The sequence below is a fragment of the Papio anubis genome, chromosome 1 (genome assembly GCF_008728515.1).
Source record: "Papio anubis isolate 15944 chromosome 1, Panubis1.0, whole genome shotgun sequence".
Taxonomy (NCBI): Eukaryota; Metazoa; Chordata; class Mammalia; order Primates; family Cercopithecidae; genus Papio; species Papio anubis.
The window spans coordinates 93,675,655-93,689,211 of record NC_044976.1 but is presented as its reverse complement, the minus strand read 5'-3'; the positions used below and the strand labels follow the sequence as shown (position 1 = coordinate 93,689,211).

The following is a 13,557-nucleotide window of genomic DNA, read 5'->3' as shown; positions in this document are numbered from 1 at the left end:
AAATCAGCTGTAGAAAGCTTATTGCTGGGATTACAGGCATGTACCACTATGCCCAGCTAATTTTGTATTTTTAGTAGAGACAGGGTTTCTCCATGTTGGTCAGGCTGGTCTTGAACTCCTAACATCAGGTGATCCACCTGCCTCGGCTTCCCAAAGTGTTGGGATTACAGGCGTGAGCCACCACGCCTGTCCAGGTTATCGCTTTTTTACCTGTTAGCCTGCAATTTGAAATTCCACTCCTACCAGGACAGCATTTTAAAGCAGATGTAAGCCAATCTGCTTCTCACCTTCAGTGGGGCCTTTTCCACATAGTCAAAAGGGTTAACTGATTTTCCCTAAGATACATGGGCAATTAATTATTAAAATGTTCTTCAAAAGGACCTTACAATCAAGAATGAGGATAAGTAGAATGAGTAAACACCTTACACATTTCAAATACGATTACGGCTTACTGCAAAAGCTATGTTAGCATTATTGGGTGAGGAATGTAAAAGATCCAGTCAGAAACAGGTTAGAGAGCTTGAACTGGTATTATACATGCTTAAAAATAACAAGAAGGTCCCTGCTGATAAGACCTTCAAATTATGGAAAAAATATATTGTGACTGATAATTTTTTAAAGAAATGTGAATACCAGATTTATAAGTTTCACATGTTTACAGTGTCAGAACTTCCATATTCTGCCATAAAAATGAAATCCTGCAGTGGAATCAGCTGTCGAATTGCAAAGGGCAGCAAATTCCATTTGTTAGCAAAATACCATTTTACATTCTTGGTCTTTCTGAATTCACATTTAAGCCACTTATACAAATCTTTCACATAAGCAATTTTAAAAATATGTTTATGGCTGACAGTTTGTGAAAACAGGTTTGCTTTTGTGGGCTAAATAATCACTTTTCTCTAAAGATAGGTGTCACATGCTTAAATCAGTTGTGTCCACATCTTAAAGCTCCAGATGTTATTTTTCACATAATTTGCTTACACAGTACAGTATTTTGTAGATAAGCCTTGTTAGTGGAGGCGGTGCCTGGATTCAGGGAACTTGGTCTGTTGCTGTTTAATTATTCCTAAGCCAATTTGCCTGTTTCAGTTTTTCAGGGAGACATGATTCATCTCTGAAGTCACACAAGGAGAGAAAAATTCCCCACTGGTCACTTCTATGAAAAAACAGAATTGGGAGGGGCTGGAGGTTGGGAGAAGGTGGGGGTGAATTTCCTGCTCTCTGTGGAAACCAGGTGCAGCTTATGTAAGGCAAACTTTCATTCTTAAGGTCATAAAAGAATTCCGCATATTGACCTCCCCTCCCTCCCTCCCTCCCTCCCTCCTTTCCTTCTTTCCCTTTTTTCTTTTTTTCTACTAATTGAGACAGAATCTTGCTCTGTCACCCAGGCTGGAGTGCATTGGCATGAGCTTGGCTTACTGCAACTTCCATCTCCCAGGTTCAAGCTATTCTCTCCTGCCTCAGCCTCCCAAGTAGCCGGGATTACACTCGGCTAATTTTTTTATTTTCAGTAGAGGTGGGGTTTCACCATGTTGGCCAAGCTGGTCTCAAACTCCTGACCTCAAATGATCTGCCCGCCTCAGCCTACCAAAGTGCTGGGATTACAGGCCTGAGCTACCATGCCTGGCCACTTCATATTTTCTTTATTGGTTTGATTGAGAATTCATCCTGAATATTTGCTTCACATTTGATTTCCTATAATTTCCAGGCTACTTTTTTCTCTGGTTTGCATCCATTTTACCTCAGTTGTGATACACAAGAAAAAATACCATCCTACGAATCAGGAGGTTTTGACTTTACTCTCAGCTTTGTCAGTAGTTAGGTGTGGCGACTCAAAGCTAATCAGTTAGCTTCTCTGAGTTAGCTTCTCCTTCCTATCAAATAGGAATAATAAGAAGCTCCAATAGAAGAATCACAGCTGGCAGATCCACTTGCTTTTAACCAAGCCACTCCCTCTGCTGGGAAAGTGATTCGCTGAGATTCAAAACCACTTACTGCTGCTCACCTCCTGCCAGGACATATGATCCTTGGAGCTCCTGTGCCTCATTGGATTTTAGATATCGTAGATCTCAAAAATATATATATTTACTTGAATTATGATGTCGATGTGGCTGTTAGAGTCATTCTGGGGTCCCCCAGGGTTTCCTTCAGGAGTACCTATCACCCATACACATCCCAAGGGGCTTCGAGAAGGTGGTTGCCCTTCTATAGCCCTGCCTGATACATGCTCGTGGCTCTCCTCTCTCTTCTGTCTCTTTCCTTGCTTTAACTGTTCTTTCTCTTTCTTCCTCTCACCTACACATCTACCCTCCATTGGGATCGTGTTGAAGCCCCTGTTTCATCTTATCCTTGACATTCTCTCCCACCTGTTTTTGTTACAAAGACCCTAGAGGTTGGCCTGTTTACCTGCACTCCTTTCTGACTGCCCCAATCAGATTATACTGCAGGAATTCTTCCCCTAGGTCTCCCTTAGGTCTACTGGGAAATGAACTTCAATTTTCACCAGTTTTGGTATTTTTTTTTTCCCTAGCACAGTGACTCTTCATTTTAAGGGCTTTTCCTGCAGTTGACTGTAGGAAGCAGATAGGTGTTAAAAACAGTTAAGCATTGCAGGAGTTAGATGTGTAGGAACTAAGGGGTTACTGATGGACTTTATTCAGATGTGAATTGGACAAGGTCTTTCTCAATGCCTTTTGTCTGCTTCAGTTAGCTCCTTTTTGTTTCTAAGACCAGCACTCATCAGGGCCTCCTGCCTTCTCTTTTTTATCAGCCAGTTCTGAAGCAAACTGATCATCCTTGGGTCATAGCAGACACACACATCTTGTCCGATTCATGTAGTTGGTCAGTATTTGGACCACATATTTGGTCAAGGTATTTCACACCACACACGCGCACACACACACACACACACACACACACAACCTTTTGCAAAATTGCAAGGGCTGGTGACTGCAGGATGGACATTAAGCAGCCCTAAGTAGTGACTACCTGCCTGGGCTATCCTCTCTGTGGTCTCTTACCTCTGGTGGTTTCATTTTTTGTAGGTTCCCTGACTGGACTGTCTTTGTGTCCATCCTTCAAGCCTTCTTCTGAGGATCTGAGTGGGCAGTGGCAGTGCTGAGAGGTGGCTTGGAGGACCAATAGGTGTTCTTGGGGACTAAATGCATGCCATGTAAATGAAGGCAGTGGGCTTACTGCACACAGTTGTGAGATAAACCTGCTGTCACTGAACCTTCTTCTTTAAAGTCCTGGAGCTTCCATTGCTGTTGTGGCAGAATAGTTCATATTTATCAGATTTAGATCTTGGCAGATTTCTGAATTTATATTTATATCTTGGTGGGTTTCCAAATATAAAAATCAGCATGTGTCCGCATATTCCCCTTCCTCTTTTTATTAGAGCAGTCATATTATTCAATGGACATTCTCTGATGGAGAAGCCTTTTGTACACTTAGCATTACAAACTTATACAGATGATACCTCACCAACAATTTAATTCTATACCCACTTTTTAAAGTTTAGGTAATAGAACCAAAAGAAGGGAGTGCCTTGTCCAAAGTCTTAGAACTAATAGCAAAGCGTGGATAAAAAACCAGTTCTTTCACTCCCAGCTCCAGGTTCAGCTCTCTGACCACACCACAAATGAGACATCATAGACTTTTCTCCTCTTGAAAGGTATTAGGTGGAATATGCCTACATGGAATAGAGAAATGGGCTTGAGCAACATGCATACCAGGGTTTAAAATGTAGGTCTGCCATTCTACTATTTGGATAAATTTAGGTGAGCTGTTTATTCTCCATAAACTTCCTTTTCCTCATCTGTAGAACAGGGACCACGATATCTACTTCATAGTCTTGTGTGAACATTCATGCATAAGAAGCCCCCATGGTGAGTTCCTGGATCCTTCTCCTCTTTTGTCATTAAGTTAAATATTATCTTCCAGAAATCAAGAGGCTAATAAGGAGTTAATAAATGTTTTAAAACTTAGACCACGGAATGTCTACACAATGCCCAGTTTGGATGCTATGGTATTCTGACTGTTTTCATGTTGATTTTCATGCCACAGTGAGCCTCTTCAGACATGAAAACAACCAAAGATTATTTGCTTCTCTCTTCTTTGTTTTCTGGCCCTCTTATGTTTTCATCACAGACTCCATCGCTTCCAAAAACGGTGTGTGAGGATTTACTAATGAATTTCAGCTCCGTCCTGCTGGACCACCATTCAAGGACATCCTTCCAAACCTGACCCTCTCAAGAAGGGCTCATCCACATGCACCTGATTCACAAACAACCTTAGTTCCCCAGTTTGGTTCTTCATTTTCTTGAGGCTTCTTCTGAGGCTTTTTGTCTTGCACCATTACTCCATCCAGATCTTGCCCTCCTGTGAACTCTTCTTGAACTTAGAGTTTAGCATTTAATTGTTATCTAGTCATTTAACTTCTGCTGAATTTTCTCCCTCCCCAGATTAGATCGTGAGTACTTTAAGAGCCAAAAACCAAGCTTTCTGGGTTTATTATTATCCCTGTGGAGCTTAGCAGTGTGTCAGGTGCTTGGAGAGGTCTTTGATTAATAAGTGAATAGTAAGGAACTGGAACACACCAGCTCTACCAGATGGAAATTAGCAGCACCCAGTCCCAGCTCCCTCCAGATCTCCATCTCTCCTCCTCAGCTAACACCCTCTGATCCCTCCTGGATCCCACTGAGAGGTGAATGGCGTTCACAAGCCCCTTGAACTGCTTCCTGGCTCACCTTTATTACCCTGACTTGCTCCCAGCCTACTATCAGGTGTGTTCTGCCCTCTTTGTTATCAAAGACTGGGGACTTAGGCCTCCCCTCTTCTGAGTGCTGTGGCAAGTTTAAAACTGTATGGAGCTCTCTTCAGATTGCAAAGGATTGGGAATCATAACGAAGGCTTAGGAACTCGGGTCTTTTTCTGCTGCCATTCCATCAACATGCGCACTTAATTCTTAAAGAAAATGCTATTCATTGAATGTTTAAAATTTTTGAAATTTTTTATTTTTTAAGATAGCCAGAAACTATTAATATAGAATGCCTTTCTGACGTCATTGCTCTGGGATCATAAAACCTACATGTCAAAGCTATCCTTTGAAGTTATTTAGCCATAATTTTGTTATTTTATAAGCTTTTTATTGACAAATAAAAATTATTTATAAATCAATTTGTGAATAATTGTAATTATAAGTTTACACATAATTTAATTTTTTGAAGATAATTCTAAAAAAATTATTGACAAATTTGTTTTTATTTTGCATTGAGTAACTGCTGTGAGCTGAGACTAGAGGTAGGCACCATGGGAAATGGAGAGGTCTGTTTGTGCTCAGAAGAGTTTTTAATCTAGAATCCAGCCATGGCCCCAAGTCTGACGCTAAGAAGGAAGGATGATCTGGACTGGGAACAGAATTGACCTGCCTCAGGGTTCCAGACTGAAGCATCAATGTGATTTTTCAGAGGTGTTTTAAATCACAGACCCTCTTTTGGAGGTAAGAACAGGTTAATTAGCCACTATCCCATTATTCCAGGCTGCACAAACTACATAGTAAAGAATATGGCATGAGGCTTCAGGATGTCTGACAGAATCATTCTGGAAGTCAGGGGAAGCAAACGCTCTTCAAAGGGCGCAGAACAAATAGCCCTTTAGGTCAGTTCTTAAATCAATAACAGATCAGTCACCAGAGGAGGAAGTCTGTTTCACAGCCGAACAGTGAACAATGCTGTACTGAAACCCTAAGTTCCCACAGTCTCTGGGGAGTAATTAGAACTTGTTCAGTAATCAGCTAATTTGTACTTCTGAGGATGATTCTAAATATAAAATGATAAAAGTTGGGTAAAGGGTAAAGTATAGACCATTGCTTCATAATGGAATTGCATAATTCAAGTGGGGAATCATAAATTTGGACATGCTAGAAGGGGTTTTTTTGTTTTTTGTTTTTTTTTAAGAAAAAAGTGATTTAAAGGCAATGCTAATAAAATAAAAATAACCCATGACTAAAAATATATGCTGAAGCATTTGCTCTCACTGCGACCTGAGAACAGTAAAATATCCAAGCTGGAGTCTAGTCTACTAGACTAGTCTAGTTTTCTCACTAGGCCTATAAATTAATTTTGAGACTCTGAAGTAATTGTTTGACCTCTTTTGTCTGCAGAGTCAGTACAGATTTGGGGTGCTTTTTGTTTTAGTTGTTGTCAAAACATTGTAGATATCCATATCCTGGTTGCTGTATATTTATTATAAAGAGCAGGAAACTAGCCAGGCACGTTGGCTCACGCCTGTAATCCCAACACTTCGGGAGGCCGAGGGAGATGGATCGCAAGGTCAGGGGTTTGAGACCAGCCTGGCCAATATGGTGAAACCCCATCTCTACTAAAAATACAAAAAAAATTAGCCGGGCATGGTGGTGGGCGCCTGTAGTCCTAGCTACTCGGGAGGCTAAGGCAGGAGAATTGCTTGAACCCAGGAGGCAGAGGTTGCAGTGAGCCAAGATTGCACCACTGCACTCTAGCCTGGGAGACAGAGCAAGACTCTGTCTCAAAAAATAAAAAATAAAAACAAAAACAAGAGCAGGAAACTTATTTCCATCAAAAGAGATGGAGGGCTAGGATATGTGAATAAACAATAGCTTATGGTTAATTTCAAATACAGCTTGTTACCCTGCACTAGAAAAATGAGACAATTCTATATTTAATTATATATAGCAACTCTTAACATTTGTGATGAGAGGGAAAGATTCTTCTGGATTGTTTTTTATTGTTTCTTTCTTTCTTTCTTTCTTTCTTTTTAATTGAGACAGTCTCACTGTGGCACAATCTCGGCTCACTGCAACCTCCACCTCACAGATTCAAGCAATTCTCTTGCCTCAGCCTCCTGAGTAGCTGGGATTATAGGTGCCTGCCACCATACCCAGCTAAGTTTTTTTGTATTATTAAAGAAAAGGGGTTTCACCATGTTGGCTAGGCTGGTCCCGAACTCCCAACCTCAGGTGATTCACCCTTGTCGGCCTCCCAAAGTGCTGGGATTACAGGCATGAGCCACCATGCCTAGCCTGATTTTCATTGTTTCAGACAGGACAAATACAAGAAAGACTTGAATAGTATCTCATCAGATTATACTTTTCCTGTGATATCAGTTTTGAACTTACACTTTCTTTCTAGCTTCAAGAGTCTATGATTCACTGATTCTAACATGACATACTAGGAAATTCTATCAAAGCAGGGCTGCTGGAACAGGCCCCATTGACCATGGAGCAAAGATGTTCTCAAGAAGAAACCCACATATGGTGATAGGGTATATGACTAAACTGCCTGATTTGAGATACACAGCTTTCGTGACTACCAAATCTGGCATTTGTGTTTCTCAGTAGCAGATGTAGAGAATGAGTTATTACTTAATGAGCAGCAAAATCTTATTGGACTCCACTACAGTAGCACAGTAGCTCACTCTAATAAGACAAAACAACTGTAAAATAGTTTGTGTGAGTTTAGTTCTGAGTCTACTTCTGACCTAGTTGGATAGTATTATTTCCACCTAGGGATTTCAGGTTACTGTGACATCCACCAAAAGATCCAAATCATATTTAGTAGAAGTTCATATGACAAAATGAGAATTAAACTAAATTTGGTTAAATGTTTTGAGTTTTACTTTTGTATTAGTCTGTTTTCATGCTGCCAATACAGACATACCTGAGACTCGATAATTTATGAAAAAAAAAGAGGTTTAATGAACTCACAGTTGCATGCAGCTGGGGAGGTCTCTCAATCATGGTAGAAGGCAAAAGGCACGTTTTACATGGCAGCAGACAAGAGAGAATGAGAGTCAAGTCAAAGGGAAACACCTTATAAAATCATCAGATCTCATGAGACTTAATCACAAGAACAGTATGGGGGAAACCACCCCCTTGATTCAATTATCTCCCACTGGGTCCCTCCCACAACACATGGGAATTATGGGAGCTACAATTCCAAGATGAGATTTGGGTGGGGAGACAGCCACACCATATCAACTTTTCATCACTGTAAGTCATTAGAAATATAGATTAAAACACTTAGTCACATATAGTTTTTAGATTCCAGCAATAAAGAATAATGAATCTTAATCCTGTTCTATATGGAAGTCTCTGTAGGCTGCTATAACACAGTACCATAAACTGAGTGCTTACTAACAATAGAAATTTATTTCTCACAGTCCTGGAGGCTGGGAAGTCCAAGGTTAAGGAGTTACCCCATTTGGTGTCTGGTGAGAGTCCATTCTCTGGTTCATAGACAGTGGTCTTCTCACTGTACTCTTACATGATAGAAGGGATGAGGGAACATTCTAGGGTCTCTTTTATAAGACACTAATCCTGTTCCATGAGGGTCTCACCCTTATGACCTAATCATCTCCCAAAAGCCCATCTCCTAGTATCACCTTGGAGGTTAGGATTTCAAGTATGAATTTTGGGAGGTCACAGACATTCAGTCCATAGCAGGAAGTAATTGGGATCTTCAGGTTTCTAGGCTAATCTAGATGCCTTCCTATTCATCGTTCTTTTTTTGAGTTGACTTTCTGATTATAGCAAGGCCAGGTCAGCACACAGTATGCTCAATATATGGTCAGGATGGTTTCTTCTGACTTTATTCAATATCTTTATTTATATAATGAAGAACTTTGCTTGTTCTTATTTCTGCTATGATCTGTTAGAATTGGAATTTTATCTTCCAAATCTTTAGAACCTTTTACTAAATATAGAATGACATTCTGGCTTTTTTTTTCCTCTTCTAGTCAGGAACTATCTTTTCTTTGTAGAATTTAGGAATGGCAAAAGGAACTAATTCATTTTTGTGGTGTTTTCTAAATCCAGAATACACAAATGAGTAGGCACATGGCTGATAGAAATATCAGTATACAATAGCTTATAGCTTCTTTCTCTTTTAATATAAAATATAAAGGGCATTTTCACCACCCTCAAAAATTTCCTGAATTCACCTATAATCAATTTCTACAATCTCTTTTGCCATTTAGGCCAAAGTGAGGTTTTATCTTTATCATTGATAGACAACTTCATTGTGTCTATATCAATGATAAAGATGGCTGAATTTCAGCTTTATACTTTAGTGAGTGGAATATACTGGATTTTTTACTACAATACAGACTAAGATACTTGGGAGCAGAGAATGGAGGTGGTTGAGGACAAGTCTAGGCTGAGTCCTATGCTTCTGACTTGGGCAAATGAGTCAAACTTCAGCTGCGTTTGGAAGTAGGGATGTCCACTAAATGTACTGTCAGAACTCAGAGAGCAATCTGGGCTATAAACATTGATTTGGCAATAGTTGAAGAGGAAAATTATTTGAGAAGCTATAAATGTTAGGAGGAGCTTTCTTATGTAAAGTTTGTTCCATAAGATAAAGTTGAAAGGTTTGGGAGGATGAATCTAGGAGGAAGAAACACAGGACCAGTATGACAATGAGGGGACATGAGAGAATTGTTTATTAGAGGCACTAACTATAAAAAGTCTAATATTTTTTCCTCTGTGAATGTTGGAGGCTCATTCATGGATCATACTTAAAACCCCAAATTTATCATTGCTATCTCTAATTATTTGGGTTAAAAATTTCAAAAGCCTATTAAAGTCTAGAAACTATAATTCCTTTTAGCTTTTTATTTTGAAATCATGTTAAACTTACACAAAAGTTGCAAAAATAGTAGAGAATTCTTGTGTGCTTTTTACTCAGCTCCCACTAATGTTAACATATTATACAATCATAGGTACAGTTATCAAAGCCAAGATATTAATGCTGGTATAATACTATTAACTAAATTACAGGCTTTATTCAGGTTTTACCAGTCTTTCCACCATTGTTCATTTTCTGTTGCACATGCAATCCAGAATCCACATTATATTTAGTTGTCAGATCTCCTTAGTCTCCTTCAACTTGTGACAATTCCTCAGTCTTGCCTTATCTTTCATGACTGTTACACTTTTGATGAATACTAATCAATTATTTTGCATACAGAGACTACAACTGTATGATCAAATAATGGGATTTATTCTTACTGTATTTCTGAATGGAACTTTGAGTTTTCTAAAGACTGTATTTTGTGTTTGTCAAAACCCTGGTGACTGGTCAAAATCCATTTCAGCACAGCACAATTATTGTGACTTCTTTGTGTTGCTTGGAAATTCCTCCTTCCTTCACTACAAGGAAATGATATATTCTCTGCTCTACTTACTATAGTAATCGCTCCATCTTTAATAATGATAAGTGAAATAGAGAGTGGAGAGTAAAAATTTTCACAATGTATAGTTCCTAAATTAATAATTTTTTGTCTTAGAAGTCATTTTAAATAAAACATGATTATACATAAAATATATAATATTTTATAAATATAAAAATAAAAAAATTACCATATGACCCAGCAGTTTTACTCCTAGGCATATACTCAAAAGAACTGAAAGCAGAGACTCAAACAGATACTTGTACACCAGTATTTATAGCAGCATTATTCACAACAGTCAAAAGGTAGAAACAAGTGTCCATCAACAGATGTGGAGAAACAAAATGCAGTATATATACACAATGGAATATTAGCCATAAAAAATGCAATTCTGATACATGCCACAACATGGATGAACCCTGAAAACATCATGGTAAATGAAATAAGCCAGCACAAAAGGACAAATATTGTCTGAGTCCACTTATTTGAGGTAGCCAGAATAGACAAATTCGCAGAGATAGAAAGCAGAATAGACGTTTCTGGGGGCTGAAGAAGGGGGGAAATGGGAAATTATTGGTTAAGGTATACATGGTATCTGTTTGTAATCATAAAAATGTTCTGGAAATGGATAGTGGTGATATTTACACAACCTTGTAAATGTGCTTACCATCACTGAATCATACATGTAGAAAGTGGTTAAGAGGGTAAATTTTATATATACTTTACCACAATTTTTAAAAATCCTTATACAACCATAGCTCTCCTGTCACCCACTTACTGGATCATTTAAATCCAATATATAGGGTTTTTTTATTCTACAGATTAAATTTTTTCTGAAAAACCTATTTTTCTAAATAGTATTATCACACTAAAGCTAACCTTATAAAACTTGTATTTCACCTAATAGAAATTTGAAAAAGTTTCATCTTACATTTATTTGAATAATTTAATTTCTGATACTTGTATTTGATTAGTTATAAAAGTCAGTAATAGAAACATAAGCTTATTCTCACTAGAGGTATATTTTATCCTGTTGGCTTGGATTTTGTGATAAATGTTCACATAAAGTTTAGCCTCTGAATAAATCTACCTGCAGCATGTACCACCCACATTCATCAATGCTCCTGACTGTATGCCTCAAATTCTCTAGAAGTAGGAAGCACTACAGATACATGCTTACTGTAGGGAATCTAGGAATTAGGGACTTGTATCTCCATGAGCCCCTAGACTCATGGCACCATTTGTTAGCTTGTTCTGTTTCATGACTGACAGCTCCACCAGAATAACATGGAATGGGAAAGAAGCGATTCTCAGACGAAAGGAATACTGAGAAAAACAAAAACAGATGTCTAGCATACCAGATCATTTTATTAGTTAATTCCACTAATGTTTGTTGAGCACCTCTTATGTGTTTGGCACTATTCTAAGGGTGAGGGATACATCAGCTAACAAAACAGACAAATATGCCTGCTGTCATTTAGTTTACCTTGGAACTGGTCTGTTCAGCTGTAAAGGCACGTTGAAACTTGGGCAGCTGGCAAGTATAACATAAAGTGCTTAGACTTCCATGGCTAACCTGTCTCCCACTTCTTGAAGTCATTGCATTCAAGGAGGATAGCAAGCTAGTATTCATGTCAGAGTGACTTCCTTACGCAGAGGTCTGCTATAGTTTCCATTAAGTTCAAACCAGTGGATGGTATTGCTGTGGTTTTTGGGGCCCCTAGCATCTAGAATGAGATAAACTGGTACAGTTTTAGCCTGTGTAGACAATATGTTCACAATAGCCAGTCAAGTTGCTGCAGGATTTCAGTCTCAGACCAAAATGGGATGAAAAATCAGGAGCCTTGATGGAATTTTGCATTTTGGGGCTAAAGCTGAGGTTTACTAGACACGCAGGAATGCAGAGGTTTTCCAGATACATACCAGATTCAAGCTTAAGGCAGAAATACTAATTCCATTTTATAGACCAAGCCCCTGGAAAGGGTGGTGTTCCCGCCAGTCTTGGTTAGATCACTTGGGACATGGGCAGGGCACAGTCTGTTAAGAGAAAAATATCTTCAGATGGGAAATGACCATAGGATGCTAGTAGATGGATGCTATCAGCAAATAAAAATAATTGTTAGTATTTGTTTGGCAGACCTACATTTTTTCATTTAATCCTCACAACAAAAATGAACAAAGGGGGAAAAACCCTCTTTGAGATCAGAAGTCTACTTGCAAGTATTAAAAAATCATATAGAACTTACTCAAACAAAAAAGGAAATTTTTCAATACTGGCAATACAGTGATTATTAAGACAGACCGTCCCCACCCCCCTCCTCTGTCCTGATCTCACTGCCTGTGCAAAGGGATAACATTTTTGCCTTTTGGAAATATTAGGAAATACAGTTACATATTTCAACTCTGGAAGCCACATTGGGTTCTAGGCATCACACTTTTAAAGGGCCATTGACAAATTGCAGCATGTTCAGAGGAAAATGATCCAGATGGTGAGGAAATATGAAACCGAATTATATGAGAAACAGTTGGAGGAAGTAGAGAGGTTTAGCCTAAAGAAGAGAAGATTAACCAGAAAGTATTACAGAGACCACAGTTTTCAGATTCCAGAAGAGACACCACAGAGGTTAGGGATTCATCATACTCTGCCCATTGGAGCCTCCCAGAACAAAGGCCTTTGTCGGGAAGATACAGGAAGAGCATGGAAAAGAAATTGATAACAAAGCCATGCCAGAATGACTGGGCCTCACTGGAGACAGGTTCTAAGGTGGGTACTAAGCCCCACATTTCTGGAGTTATTCTAACGAAGGATATCAATCAGCACCCGCTCATTTCATTCTTCCTCCGTGAGTCTTCCCCGATCTCCCATGGTCAATAATCTCTCCTCTATGAGCCTTCCCAGATCTCTCATGGCCAATAATCTCTCTTCCTGGTTCTCCCCTTTACTTTTTACCTCTCTGAAGTGCTTTCATGGATTCCTTTGTATTCAATTCAATTTATATATGTCCATCTCTCACTAGTCATTCTCAAATCTATTGTAATCCTTTTTATATCATGTCCTTCCCTATCCTGAAATGAAAGTCATAGTTAATGGAACCTACCTATATATAATTCCAAAAGTGCAATAAAATACTCTAATTTTAATAAAAAGGAAAAATGAAAGGAACTTGTAGTCAAATTACATATTTTGTAATATGTACATACCCAGGCATGACCAACCAGCAGGCATAATCAAGTGCATAGATTCTGAATATAGAATTACCATGAGTAGGACAGCTACAATTCAGACCGATCCGGGTTCATTGTATTGATAACTCAAAACCTGTGAGCAGCTTTGCTGCCCATGATGTA

General features: G+C 38.8%; 1 protein-coding gene and 1 long non-coding RNA gene across 3 annotated transcripts in view; one reads left to right on the top strand and one right to left on the bottom strand.

Moving 5' to 3' along the window:
* ALG14 (ALG14 UDP-N-acetylglucosaminyltransferase subunit) overlaps positions 1-13,557 on the top strand; it is a 93,032-nt gene that overhangs the window by 55,853 nt on the left and 23,622 nt on the right. The window lies entirely within an intron of this gene.
* On the bottom strand, positions 11,857-13,547 carry LOC116268971. 2 transcript variants are annotated; one of them, XR_004176285.1, is made up of 3 exons: positions 13,469-13,547; positions 13,160-13,275; positions 11,857-12,246 (listed from the first exon to the last, which is right to left on the bottom strand). It is a non-coding gene; the product is annotated as an uncharacterized LOC116268971 (long non-coding RNA). The 2 variants fall into 2 exon arrangements; XR_004176286.1 differs by having other exon boundaries at positions 13,411-13,502.